The 14,797-nt window shown below is 47.3% G+C and overlaps 1 long non-coding RNA gene across 1 annotated transcript; it reads right to left on the bottom strand.

Moving 5' to 3' along the window:
- Positions 1 to 7,788: 7,788 nt before the first annotated feature.
- On the bottom strand, positions 7,789 to 13,733 carry LOC127694184 (uncharacterized). The gene is made up of 3 exons (XR_007979803.1): positions 13,586 to 13,733; positions 10,394 to 10,548; positions 7,789 to 8,270 (listed from the first exon to the last, which is right to left on the bottom strand). It is a non-coding gene; the product is annotated as an uncharacterized LOC127694184 (long non-coding RNA).
- Between the last annotated feature and the right edge of the window lie 1,064 nt (positions 13,734 to 14,797).

Below are 14,797 nucleotides of genomic sequence, written 5' to 3'. Positions count from 1 at the left end.
CTGGGCTCTGGAGGAAAGGGACGAATGTTGATAAATGCTGGTACAGCCCAACAAACACACTGACCCAAAATGAACAATGTTCTTGGTGTGGTGCACACTGGCGGTAGGAATCCCCTGGGAAGTTAAAACCAGAGGATTGCCAGTTTGAGACCAGTTTGTGTTGTGTATAGCAAGAATTGCAATACACACACACACACACACACACACATACACACACATGTCCTTTATGTATATGCCCTGGAAAGTAGACTATTTTCCATCTGTCAGCTACTTCTGTGGAACAAACGGCCTCATCTGAGAGGCTGCCCCCACCAACACGATCCGCCATCGTCAGCTATGAACGTACTGTTGACGCACTGCCAGCCTGTTCCGTGCGTGGGTGTGGTGTGGTGTCCACACGCCAGGACACCGAGATGGGTGATCAGCTCTGCTTGACTCCAGTGGAGTGAGTCCACCCATCTTCGCTGGGACGGAGGTAGCAGAGGCGTCCTGTAAGCACATCTATGGGCTTCACTGACTGCTCTACGCCCTCAGCCAATGTGAGTCTCCCAGGGCAGGGGTCAGGGACACAGAGAAGAAAAAGGGACAACTGCACGCTGCCTTCTGGAATGTTCAAAAGCAGCTGAGTGTTCGTTGTCCTCCCCCCTCCCCCAGGTTGGGAGCGATGCTTTTCACACTCTGAGGTTTTCTGCCTCATCTCCCACATCCTGCGATCAACCTTGATAAACACAAAGGAACAAATGAAATCCACCTGTGCAGGGAGATCTTAGGCCAAGTAGCATCTTCAGCCCTGCCACCCCAGTCTTCCTAGGGAATAAGAGCTTCTGTCTGGGGCTGATGGGTATTAACAGAGCTTCACGGGCTTGAGTGGGAACTCAAGTGTTTGCAGATGAGAACCAAGCTCTGCCAACAGGGCCGGGCCGGAGGAGACCTTGAGCCGCTGAAAGACGCCCAGGATGGGGCCGTCAGCTGCCTCCACTGCCAGACTTGCTATCTTGGGATGTGTGTGTGCACAGTACCTGTGTGTGTGCACGTGTGTGTTATGTGCAAGTGCACTTGTGTTATTTATGTTGGAGGGTGCTGCAAGGTCTCCTCACTCTTAGTTTTCTGAGTAAGGAACCCGGATTACTGGATTACTCTATACAGACACCACAAGCCTGTTTATCTCATTTCCACACGCTGCGTGATCTCCCATCTTGACTCTAAGTAGGATTTATGTGTCCCCAGATGAAGGTGAAAACCAAGAGGCCGCTTCGCGCGCAGGAGGTGGTGCAGCCTGCACAGGGCTCAGCACACACTTAATACAGATGCAGAAGACAAAGGGTTGTTTTCTGTTTAAAATCTTTAAGCTGGAGAAGCTTGAGAGGCAAGAGCACACGAGTGCAAGTCCTCAGAAACCACACAAAATCTGAACGTGCAGTGTAAACATCTATAATCCAATAACAGCGAAATCTCAAATAAAGTGGAAGGTGAGGTTGTCTGTCCTCATACAATCACATACAGGCCATAGGCACACACACATTCACACACACACACACACACATGGACACACACATTCATACACACCATACATATGGACACACACATTCACACACACTCACACACATTCACATATACCACACACATGGACATACACATTCACACACACACATTCACACACACCACACACATGGACACACACATTCACACATACTCACACACATTCACATACACCACACACATGGACACACACATTCACACACACCACACACATGGACACACACATTCACACACACCACACACATGGACACACACATTCACACACACCACACACATGGACACACACATTCACACACACCACACACATGGACACACACATTCACACACACCACACACATGGACACACACATTCACACACACCACACACATGGACACACACATTCACACACACACACATTCACATATACCACACACATGGACACACACATTCACACACACCACACAATGGACACACACATTCATACACACCACACACATGGACACACACATTCATACACCACACACATTCATATACACCACACACATGGACACACACATTCAGACACACACACATTCACATACACCACACACATGGACACACACATTCACATACACCACACACATGGACACACACATTCACACACACCACACACATGAACACACACATTCACACACACCACACACATGGACACACACATTCACACACATACATACATTCACACACACTACACATATACATACATGTTCATACACATACACACACACCACACACATGGACACACACATTCACACACACATATCCACACACACCACACACATGGATACACACATTCACACACACACACACACACATTCACATACACCACACACATTCACACATACCACACACATGGACACACACATTCACACACACCACACATGTACATGCACATAAACACACACTTTAAAAATGCTCGGTTACATGAGAATCTGCTTGTACTGGATAGTTTTATGCCTATTTGACATAAGTTAAAAATCATCTGAGGAGAAACACCAATTAAGAAAACACTTCCAGCTGGACGATGGTGGCGCACGCCTTTAATCCCAGCACTTGGGAGGCAGAGGCAGGCAGATTTCTGAGTTCGAGGCCAGCCTGGTCTATAGAGTGAGTTCCAGGACAACCAGGGCTACACAGAGAAACCTTGTCTCGAAAAAACCAAAAAAAAAAAAACCAAAAAAAAAAAAAAAAAAAAAGAAAGAAAAGAAAAAAAAGAAAAGAAAACACTTCCATAAGATCGGGCTGTAGGCAACACTGCAAAGCTTTTTTTTAGTGATTGATATGGGAGAGCCCAGCCCGTTGTGGATGGAGCCATCCCTGGGCTGGGGGTCCTGGGCTTTGCAAGAAAGCAGGCTGAAGAAGCTTTGGGGAACAAGCCCGTAAGCAGCCCCACTCCGAGGGCCTCTGCATCAACTCCTGACTCCAGGTTTCTGGCTTGAGTTCCTGATCTGACTTTAGTGATGGACTGGAGACTTGGAAACAAGCTAAACAACCCTTTCCCCCCCCACACACTTGTTTTGGTCATGGGGTTTCATCATAGCAATAGTGACCCTAACTGGAACACTTACTCTAATTGTTAAGCAGTCCTGATGAGAGCAGTGTGTAGCTGTCGTTGTGACAGGATGGGATGCTAGGAACACTAGTCCTTTGCCCCTCATGGCTGCCACTGGGGGCACACAGGGGACATTCAGAGACCAGTGGGCCAAGCAGTGGTTCTCAACTGGGTTATCTGGGAAAGTCTCTAGACATTTTAAGATGTCAGTGACCGGGAGGGAGTTTTTTAAGGGCACGGTCCGTCGTAGGAGGGAAGTCATAGTGTCCAGAGCTTCGGGCAGCCTCACCTCACCTGCGCCTGGGTGGGAGGCCGAGGGAGGAGAATGCCGGGTCTCCGGAAATTCTTCTTTTATGCAGTCTGTAAAAGGGGAACAATGGGGCCCACTATTAGGGCGAGTCCTTCCATCTCAGTTCACCTAATAAAATAATCCTTCACTGGCACACTCAGAGGCTCACCTGTGAGGCCCTGCGCTCTTACCCTTGGAAGGACACTGTGTTCAGGGCATCATCTAGACGCTCTTGGACGTGGGCACCAGATTCTCGCCTGACTTTATATCTGCCTGAGGCTCAGCCCACAGCAGTGAGAAATACATTTCTGTTCTAGAAGTTACCAGACTCTGGCACTTTTTTATAGTCACACAAAACAGAAGGCACAGATAGATATTGAAAAGGAGATGAAATAAACCATACCCGAAGGATAAATGCCCTATGCTGGGTCCCTGGAATAGTTTCCAGCGACAGGAAGTGGAGTGTGGTGGTGCGGAAGGGCAGCTGGTGTTGATGGGGATGGCTTGCTTGGCTTTGGGAGGAGGAAGCAGAGTGGGCGTGGTGAAAGCCACAGGCCACAGATGTGAGGATGCTGCCGAGCTGTGGTGTGACTGTGGTTTGACAAGCAGATAAATGGGGAAGTACTATGCTATAGATTTTCATTTTGGAAAATGCCACAATGCACACACACACACACACAAAGTGTCAGAGTATCTTTTCCTGTGGTCACGATAAAAGACTGATCAGGACAAACACAGTGGAGGAGGGTTTATTTTGACTCACAGCTGCAGGGGCTGGGGAGATAGCTCAGTGGGTAAGAGCACTGGCTGCTCTTCCAGAGGATCCAGCACCCACGTGGCAGCTCACAACTGTCTATAATCAGCTCCAAGCCATTTGACACCCTCATACAGACAGACATGAAGGCAAAATACCAATGTACATAATATAGAAATTAAAAATATCATTAATAAACCAAAATGTCTATCTCACATCATAGGCTTGGACTGTATCCATGAGTGGCCTGCCCTCAGGACTTGCCTCTTAATTTTTTTAAGATTTATTTATTTCATGCATATGAGTACACTGTTGCTGTCTTCGGACACACCAGAAGAGGGCATCAAACCCCATTACAGATGGTTGTGAGCCACCATGTGGGTTCTGGGAATTGAACTCAGGACCTCTGAAAGAACAGTCTGTGCTCTTAACCACTGAGCCATCTCTCTAGCCCAGGACTTGCCTCTTAAGGTACCTTTCTTGTACTTGTGACTAAATGTCAACAGGAATTGTGTAGGGGACATGGTCATCAAAGCCACAGCCTTGGTGTTGGTTTAAATGAGTTGCTACGGCTGTGCAGTTCCCTGGACTCATCATCTGACTGTTCAAATAAGTCAAAGGTATTTTCACACATGATGGCTAAACTAGCTGTCCATCACCTCATTCCCTCATTCCCTGTCTACAAACCACATCTCTGACATGGCAGAAAACAGACATGAGTGGGTGTCATCTTGAAGGGTTTGGCTCCAGCAAACAGCAGAATGCCCACCAGTGACCTGGGTTCTACTTGGTTGAATCAGAAATGTTGTTGGCTGTAGTGGCTATTCCTTGTTGTCAACTTGACTATATCTGGAATGAACTACAATCAAGAATTGGAAGGCTCACCTATGGTCCTAATCTGCAGGCTCAAAGATACAAGTTTCTAACCTGGATCTTGGCATGGAGATCTTGAAGCATAGTGGCTATGAATTCCAGAAGATTAAGACAAGGAGATCTCTGAGTTCAAGGTCATCTGGGATTAAAGGTGCTTTAATCTGGACCACACCCTCTGCTGGAGATCTACTTAAGGACATTGGAAGAAGACTCACTCACTCACTCTTTCTTGCCTGCTTGACTCTTGGTACTGAGCAACTGCTAGATCCTTGGACTTCCATCCACAGCTGCTGCTGACCATTGTTGGGGAGTTAGACTACAAGCTGTAAGTCACTGACAAATTCTCTAACTATATAGAGTCTACCCATACGTTCTATGACTCTAGAGAACCCTGACTAATACAGTGGTATATATTTAATTTTCTAGGTGTCCGTCAGCCACCTTTCTCAGCACAGTTCCAGACCTTCTGCCCCTTCCTGTCAGGCTTGGCCATGACATTTTATCCTGTTGTACAGCACTAAACTCTGGGTCAGATTTAAGATTTCATGAATTCGGATGTTCCAGTTTCCAAAAGAACCTTGTTGACTGTTGACTCCTCCTAAAAGGAGGGGACAAGCAGGAGACAGGACCCTGTGAACCATTCTTCCCAATCAGCTGTAAATGACTTTTCTCTAATTGTACTTAGCTTTAGGGTCTTGGGGTGGGGGCTAGAATAGATAATTTATAATTTGGGGGAGTGGGTTCCATCTACTCTGTCAGGGGAGGCTTCCATCTATGCTGGGCGTCAGCTTTTGGTGAAAATGTTCGGGTTCCATCCGGGCTCCTTTCAGCAACCCAGGCTCTGAGAGTAAGGTCAGTAAGTGTGCGTACTGCCAATCAAAGTTTAGTATCAGTCAAAGATGACACTGTGCCATTGGGATGCTGACAGGGGGTAGGTAGACATGGCCTAGTCCCCCCTAGGAAGAAAATTCTTGAAACATACCATATTGTCTGTTGCTGTGTACGGTGGCACTGTTTTGATTCAGGGGAGGTAAAAAATGGTGGAAGGTTGGTTTTTGTTCTTCTCCTCTTGACGTTGGAGCTAAGCCTACCTCTGAATAGCACTCTTGATGGCCACACTGGCCACACAAGTGACTTAGAAATTGACTTAGGGTGAGCCTCCATTTAGGGTCTTCCATGTTCTGCTTTGCCCCAAGAAGGTAGCTCACCCTCTTACTTGCAAACTCCATCTTCGGCACCCATGTTGATAATGGTGATAGATGTCTTTGTCCTCTTGGGCCCTTCTGTTTGGGGACAGTCCTCAGTCTTATTTCCACATCCCTATTACAGCAGTGCAGAGTGGTCAGAGAGTCGCCATTACATCACACCCAGACTGTGGACCTGTGGACTTTGGGTCCTGTGTGAGTGATTGTGTGTCTCCCAAATGCCTGGAGCCTGCCTGTTCTGGAAGGTTCTTCACTTGGTGGGGGTGAATGATTCTAGGCTGGTCTCAAACTCCTCATCCTCCTGCTTCAGCCTCTGAGTCCTTGGATTCTTTATCACTGTGTTCAGCTCATCCAACAAACACTAACGAAGCACCCGCAGAACTCACACAGTCAGGGGAGGCTACAGTAGAACACACCAAGTTCCCAGACTTTTTCATTTATTTCCTAGAACAAATTAGCCCAGTGTGTGGGGTGTTACAAGATGGTGAGGGCAGAGAGAGAAAGCTGGATGAGGGATGAAAGGTACCCGTGAGACTTTTGGGTACTCGGTCATGAGGGAGAGCACCCTAGGGTAGATTAGTGACTTTTGTAAGAAGAGGAAGGAGCCAGGTGCGGTGGGTGTTACACACTTGGGAGGCAAAAGCAGGTAGATCTCTGAGTTTGAGGCCAGTCTGGTCTACAAAGTGAGTTCCAGACCTTGAATTTCTGACCCTGTTTTGTTTTGTTTTGTTTTGTTTGTTTGTTTGTTTGTTTGTTTTTTTAATAAATGACTCAGGCTGTGAGGTTCAGGCTCTCACAGGAAGCAGTCAGTGGCTACTTAAGAAAAGCAACTGCTGTCTTGACTCTTCTACTAGGATGCTGAGATAGAAAAAAAAAAACATAAAATCCAGATAGGTGGTGGTGCATGACTTTAATGCTAGTGTAGAGGCAGAGGCAGAGTTAGAGGCAGAGGCAGAGATGCAGAGAGGCAGAGAGGCAGAGAGGCAGAGAGGCAGAGAGGCAGAGAGACAGAGAGGCAGAGAGGCAGAGAGGCAGAGAGGCAGAGAGGCAGAGAGGCAGAGAGGCAGAGAGGCAGAGAGGCAGAGAGGCAGAGAGGCAGAGAGGCAGAGAGGCAGAGAGGCAGAGAGGCAGAGGCAGATCTCTGAGTTTGAAGCCAGCCTACCCTACAGATTGAGTTCCAGCACAGCCAGGACTTCAGAGAGTTCCAGTCTTGAAAAAACAAGAAGCAGAAAGAAAGAAAGAACATAAAATCCAAAGTCCAAATCACATTAGGAATAAATGAAAGGATGTATATGTGTGTGCATGTGTGTGCGTGTGCCTGTGTTTAAGAAGTGACACCTGTGGCAATGACTTCCACACACACTAGAATCTTGAGCATAAACAAGATATGCTGCTGTGCTCCTCATGGCTGCCTGCCACCTCAAGAGGTGTGTGCCAGGGAGAGGCAGGGTGCTCGGCTCCCTCTTGACATGTCCCTCTGATTAAAAAGTGGAGAAGAGAAAATATGGGAGGAAGATGGAGAGTTATGGGGGGAAATAATGACTGCTACTATGGCAAAAATTGAGAACACAAATTACATTTACAAATTTCTCCCCGGCTGACAAGCCACCCGGCCCAGAGGAAAGAACCTGGGAGAAGGAGGCTTCGTGAATAATTCATGAGGGCGGGAATCTGGCCTGAGCACAGACAGTTCCAGTAGCAAAGCCCAGGAACTGCTGGAAAGATAGGTCCTGTTCATTCCCCGCAGCCGTCAGACAGAGCCTGCGGTGAGGCGGGCAGACCAGACTAGATTCAGCCTTAGCAGCTGGGCTGTCTGCAGCCAGTCATCAAGCCTCATTGCAAATGATAATTCCAGACAGAGAAATGGAAATTCTTCTCCTCTTTAATTTTTTTCCTTTTCTTTCTGATATTTGCATTCTGCAGGAGGAGAGCGGTGATCCAGGTGGCTGACTCCTGGCACGCACGGTTCCCAAAGTCTCCCTTGGTTATGTTCTGCGGTGGCTGTGCGTTGTCTAACAAGTACCTTCTAACTCCTAGGGTTCCTGGGCCAGGGAGACAGTTCAGTGTTAGTACTTGTCATACATGCACACGGACCTGAGTTTGATCCCCAGAACTCATATAAAAATGCCAGGTTTGACGATGTATGCTTGTAATCTCAGAGGTAATAAGGTGGAGACAGGGGGATCATTGGTTGGCTAGTGAGCTCTGGGCAAAAGAGGAACTTCAAGGACAGCATCCTTGAAGATGATACCTGAGGTTGTTCTCTGGCTTCTATATGCAAGTGCACGAGCGCGCGCACCCCCACCCTGCACATGAGTGACTATGTCCATACACCGACATGCATACACACCGAACACCGCCCCCCCCCCCCCATACAGTGCCTAGAGGGTTCAGTGAGCACTAGCCCTTAGCCCTGGCCCCAGTCCTTCCCGCATACTGATCTTCTTCCAGCTGTGGGGATCATGTGACTCCTAAGACCTTCCATACTTTCCTAGCCTTTCCTAGGCAGTGCACCTCAAAACAGAAAGGAGTCGTTAGGTTTCAAACCCCAGGACAAATGGCTGAGGAGCCTCTTTAACACATCAAAGCAGACCTCAGCACCAGGTTCTCTCCGCCTCCCTCAGTCCCTACCTGCTATAGAGTATGGCTGCCATACACCCTGAACTCTCCAGCCTGGGGGTGGGGTGGGGCTGCCTTTCCCCCAGCTGCTCCTCAGACTCTACCAGGCGTCCCAGGCTATGTTCTCCCTGTTCTTTCTTCTCCACCATGTCTAGGACCTAACGTCCTTTCTGTTCCTTTCTATTCCTTTCTATTTTATATATTTTTTCATGTACTACTTTTACTAAATTTAAAAAGAGGGAAAAAATCCAGACTTTAAAACTCTAAAATGCTCAGCGTCCTGACCCATGCCTTGAGGAAGGTAGGCTGCCAAACCTGCTGCATTGTTTGCATGTTGACATGACCTCTTCGAAAGCAATTGGTCTAGGAACGTTAAAAAGCTGTACTTTGAGTCTCAGGGGTAGATTGACTCTCTGGCATCAGACACAATGGGCCATACAGTTTGCTTGTTGTTAGTGGGACCGAGTTTGCCTTAGTTTGGTTTCTATTGCTGTGATAAAACACTGATCAAGCCCAATTGGGGGTCGAGATTTAATCTCAACGCTTGGAAGCAGAGGTGGGCAGATCTCCGTGAGTTCGAGATCAGCCTTGTCAACAGAGTGAGCTCCAGGACAGCCAGGGCTACACAGAGAAACCCAGTCTCCAAAAACCAAACAACAATGACAAAAAAACCAAAACCAAAAACCAAAACCCAAAAACCAAAACCAAAACCAAAACCAAAACCAACCAACCAACTAACCAAACCCAACCACTGATGAAAATCAACACAGGAAGGAAAGTCATGATATGTGACTTACTTATCTCAGGCCACAGTCCACTGAGGAGGGCTAAAGCAGAAACTCAAGAATGCAGCTGGAAGTGATGTGTCACATGCTCCTGGCCCGGCCAATAGAAGCTACGCTTTCTCCCCAAGGGGGCACTTTCTGGCTGACCACATGTTACCAAATGCTATATTCAGCTATTTTGTGGCTGTTAGCAGACTTTCCTTGAGATTGGAGGGTGACTGGAATCTCTGGAAAAAATGGCTGTGGTGCCTATTGGCACAGCAAAGTCCAGGCTCTCTCAGCATAACATTCCTGTTACAGAGCTGGCGCTCTTCCTGCGTCTTAACCCTTCTCAGCTCCCCTCAGCCCACCCCCTGTCCCACACATCTCCAGCCCATGGGCTTCCCTTCCCCCAGCTTCTCCTTCCTATATAACCCTGCCATTTCTACCATGCACCCTTTCTTCTCCATCTCTGTTTTCCTCCTTTTTGGTTCCCTCCCTCCCCACGGCCTAGCTCAGTCTGCTGGTCGTGTTTAGTGATTGCTCCCTTCTATGGACTCTTCCAGATGCCTCTGGCTATGTCCTCCCTCATATTTCCAATGTAAGCCTTGCCTTTCCCTCAACCATACCATAGGGTGGTCATGTCCTCACTTATACACAAGGAAACAATCGATGAAAGCAAGGACTCCCGGGCAGGGATGCTCCTACACCCCACGCCATCCCCCTGTGGTGTCATGAGGCATGTTGACCACCACCCCCCCATGCGTGCTGTGATGACTCACCTTGATTGTTGACTTGACACCAGGAAGGAGGCTCAACTAAAGAATCCCCTCCATCTGATTGGCCTGTGAACATGTTTGCAGAATATTTCCTTGTTTGCTAATTGATGCAGAAGGGCCCAGCCCTAGCCAGCTGTGCTATTCTGAGGCAAGTAGACCTGGGTTGGATAAGAAAGACAGTTGAGGGGCTGGAGAGATGGCTCAGAGGTTAAGAGCACTGACTGCTCTTCTGGGGGGCCTGAGTTCAAATCCCAGCACCCACATGGTGGCTCACAACCATCTGTAATGGGATCTGATGCCCTCCTCTTCTGCTGTGTCTGAAGACAACTACTATATATATGTATATAAAATAAATCTTTAATAAAAGAAAGAAAAGCTGGGCCTGAGCCAAGGAGCACCCTTCCTTTGTTTCTGCTTCGTCTCCTGCTCTCTGGCTTTGAGCTCCTGCCCTGGCTTCCCTCAATGACGGACTGTAACCTGTGAGGTAAAATAAACCCTTTCCTTCCTAAGTTGTTTTTGGCCGTGGTGTTTATCATAGCAGCAGAAAGCATGCTAGGCCACATGTAACCATAGCAAAAAGCCAAGGATGACATCGAATTCCAAAACCCTGTTTTCCATTTTCCATGTTAGGATTATACTATTGTGTCTGATTTATGTAGTGCCAGGGTTCAAACCCATGGCTTTGTGCATATGAGCTAGGCATCCCGTCATCCTTAGCACCCACTCCTCTCCCCTTTTTAATTTGGTGGTCTGGGAATTGAACCTGGGGCCTCACATGTGCTAGACATGCCCTATACCACTGAATTAAACCCTCACCCTGTGTCTTTTTTTTTTTTTTTTTTTTTTACAAAATAGTTCATTTATTTTGACCTTATGTATATCAATGTTTTGCCTACATGTGTGAGAAAGTTGGAATGGGGGTTGCAGACAGTTGTGAACTGCTCTGTGGGTGCTGGGAATTGAACCCAGGTCCTCTAAGAGAACAGCCATTGCTCTTAGCCACTGGGCCATCTCTGTGTTCTTTTTTTATTTTCTCCTAATGCTGTGTCTGCAGCATAGATTGTGTGTCTGCAATTCAACCTTTAGGGCTCTAGAAGAGGAAGGAGGGCTGTCGGGGTGGGCAGCAAGCAGCACTTTTATTTGCTGAAGCACATGAATCTATGTCTGTAAGAGTGTATGTGCACAAATGCATGTGCTTACAGATGTACATGGGGTCTGGAAAAGGGCACTTGACCCTCAGAGCTGGAGTTACAGGCGTTGGCAGGGTAGCCAGCTTATTTGGTGAATGCTGGGATTATATAGCAAGTGCTATCAACCACTGAACAACTTTCTAGCCTCCCTCCTTCTCCTTCCCATCTTCTTTCTTTAAAAATTCATTTTGAATCTGAGTGTAGTGATAGACACCTTTAATCCCAGTGCTCAGGAGACAGAGGATCTCTGTGAGTTCCAGGCCAACCTAGTCTACATGAGTTCCAAGATAATCAGGACTACATAGAGAGACCCTGTCCAAAAACAAAAAAGGAAAAAAGAAAAAACTCAAAACAAACAAACAAACAAAAAACAAAACAGAAAACACATTTTTTTTTGAGGTACCTTGAGGTCAGGCTGGTCTCAAACTCACTATGTAACGTAGGGTACCTTGAGCCCTGACTTTTCTGTTCCCACTTCCTGTGTGCTGGGATTGTAGGTGTGCTTCACCGTGCTAGGGTTATGTGCAAATCTTCGAAGCAATGTGGGTAGTAGGTGAAGTTCTCTCAATAGCAGGCATTTCTTTTTCACTACAGTTCCCAAACTAGGTAAGAGTGACCTCCCTAATAAAAATGAGAATGAAGTTATTTTTGTTTATCAAGACCTAAGTGGTTATTGTTTAAAAATCAAAAGGACTAGATCCGTCATTGAGGGTAAAAAAACACCGGCATAAATATACTTATGTATTTATAGGGGCGGTAGGGAGGGGAGGCAGACACGCAGGCTCAGCAGCCTGTGTTTTCCACTGAAGGTGATACAGAGCCTGTCACCCACTTCCCTTCCTCTTCTCACTTCTCTGTCAACAAAACATCTGACCCGCAGAGGGAGGTGGCTTGGATTCTGCTAAAAACAGTAATGATGATCAGACACCATTACCTTGTATCAAGGTACCAAGTATCTTGTATCTATTTTAGTTTCTTCTAAACTAAGCACAGAATTCTCTGCAAAGCCCTGGAGCTGGCCAGACTCCAGTGTGGGAAGTAGGAGCTCAGAGAAGCACCGGGGCTCCTCGACTTCCCTGACCTCCAGTCTTGCTCTGATTCTTGATGACAAAACACATTCTCTGTCCTTGATTGATTTACCGGAGCATCTGCAATATCGGAGAATGACATGGCCTGGCCTGCCTGCCGCCCTGTGCACAGAGTATTTTTGCTGGGATGGCTTTCTGACTTGAGCGAAGGGTCTCTGGGTTGCAGGAGGCCCCCGACAGGCTGAAAGGTGCTGAAAAGACAGCCACATCAGTTCTTTCTGGGAAAGACTGAGTCTTGTACCCGGACTGCCTGCCCTGTGTGCTCTCTTCCCTTTCCTGCTGGCTGTTCTAATGCATGACCAACATTCTCAGAGGCTTGTCTTTGTCCCCTCTTCACTTTACTGTGCCTTTGTCATCAGGTTGTCAAAGATTCCAAGGCTGTGTGTGTGTGTGTGTGTGTGTGTATGTCTGTGTGTGTGTGTATGTGTGTGTGTGTGTTTTAAGGTATGGATGCTAGAGGCCAGAGGACAATGGTAGGATGTTGTTCCTCAGGTACCATTCACCTTGTTTTGTTTTGTTTCAGGACAGGGTTTCTCTGTGTATCCCTGGCTGTCCTGGAACTCACTCTGTAGACCAGGTTGACCTTGAACTAGAAATCCACCTACCTCTGCCTCCCAAGTGCTGGGATTAAAGGCGTGTGCCACCACTGCACTGCCCGGCCACCTTGGTTTTGATAGTATCTCTCGATGGCCAGTAGCTTGACCAATATGCTAGGCTGCCTGGCTATCAAGCCGGACAGATTTGCTTCTACCATCCCGAGCACTGGGATTATAACCACATACTGCCTCTCCTCAATATTATTTTTTTGAGACAGGGATTCCTTATGTAGATCTGCCTGGCCTGGAACTCACAGAGAATGGTGAGATTAAAGGCATGTGCTACTCTGTCCAGTACATTTAAAACAAAAGAAAACATACCAGTTGCTGGGGCTCAAATGCAGGCTCTCATGCTGGTAGGAGAAGCTCTTTCCTGACTGGACTGTCTCCTCAGCCTGGCACTCAGTGTTCTAGGGCTCGTGAGGGGGATGTGGTCTCCTGCCCTGTTGTGAGATGAGGTCCCTCTCCTTTTGTCTGACAGGTCAGTGGTATTTCCTCTAGTCTGAGGTCAGAGCTGGGCCCAGCAGCCCTTCCTCTCTTGCTGCTGGTCTTCCGCCTGGAGCTGTCCATCAGCAATCAGATTAGGAGGTACTCAGCTTGTAAACATCTTTATTCATGTAGGCAGAGACTGTAATAGACTGTGGGGGAAGGAGGTTATCAGCTTCCATGTTCAACTTCATAGCTTGACTCAGACCAGATTTTACACATGTCTGGAAATGGGTAACACGTGTTTCGTTATTAAGTGATTTCAGTGAGCTGCTTTATGGATGTTGGTGTCCCTGCTGATAGATGGTGGTAGGATCCTGAATGGGAACTACAGTCCCACGTGGCCTACTGATCACCTGCCGTGGAGAATGTCAACCCTTTAGTCTTCTTCAGCCTGTCATTTGCTTCAGAGGCCCTGCCTTCTGAAAACCCGCGGCATTCCTCCAAGGTCTGGGACCTGAAGAGAGTATCTAGGACACAATGGAAGAGTGCATCTTTTAAATGAAAGAAATCTGGCACATCCTTCAACCAACAGGTTGGGGGCTGGGCTGTCACCTTCTTCCTGGCATTCCCATGAGTCACAGATTTGACCCAAAGTGTCACCTTCATAGTCCACATACTATAGGTATAGAGACTTCTGGGAGAGGCTTTGCCAGATCTGCAGGAATTAGTGGTGCCCTGGGGAATTAAATGTTATTGATTGCTGTTGTTTTGAGATAGAATCTCATGTAGCTCAGGATGGTCTCGAATTTGCCCTGTTGCCAAGGATGACTTTAAACTTCTGAACCTTCTGTCTCCACCTGCCAAGTGCTAGAATTGCATACGTACTCCACAATACCTACTTCTGTGTTGTGTGTTGTGTCTGTTTGGTATGCATATGTATTGTGTGGGGTTTGTATGTGTACTGTGTGTTGTGTGTGTGATATGTTTTTTTGTGTGTGTGATGTGTGTTTATGGATGGTGTGCATTGTATATGTGTGGTGCATCTGGTATGTGGTGTGTGCTACAATGTGTATGTGTATGTTGTGTGTGTTTGTGGGGTGTGGG

This window comes from Apodemus sylvaticus, chromosome 10, assembly GCF_947179515.1.
Source record: "Apodemus sylvaticus chromosome 10, mApoSyl1.1, whole genome shotgun sequence".
NCBI lineage: Eukaryota > Metazoa > Chordata > Mammalia > Rodentia > Muridae > Apodemus > Apodemus sylvaticus.
Note: the sequence above shows the minus strand (reverse complement) of the source record. Positions and strands in the feature narration are given on the sequence as shown.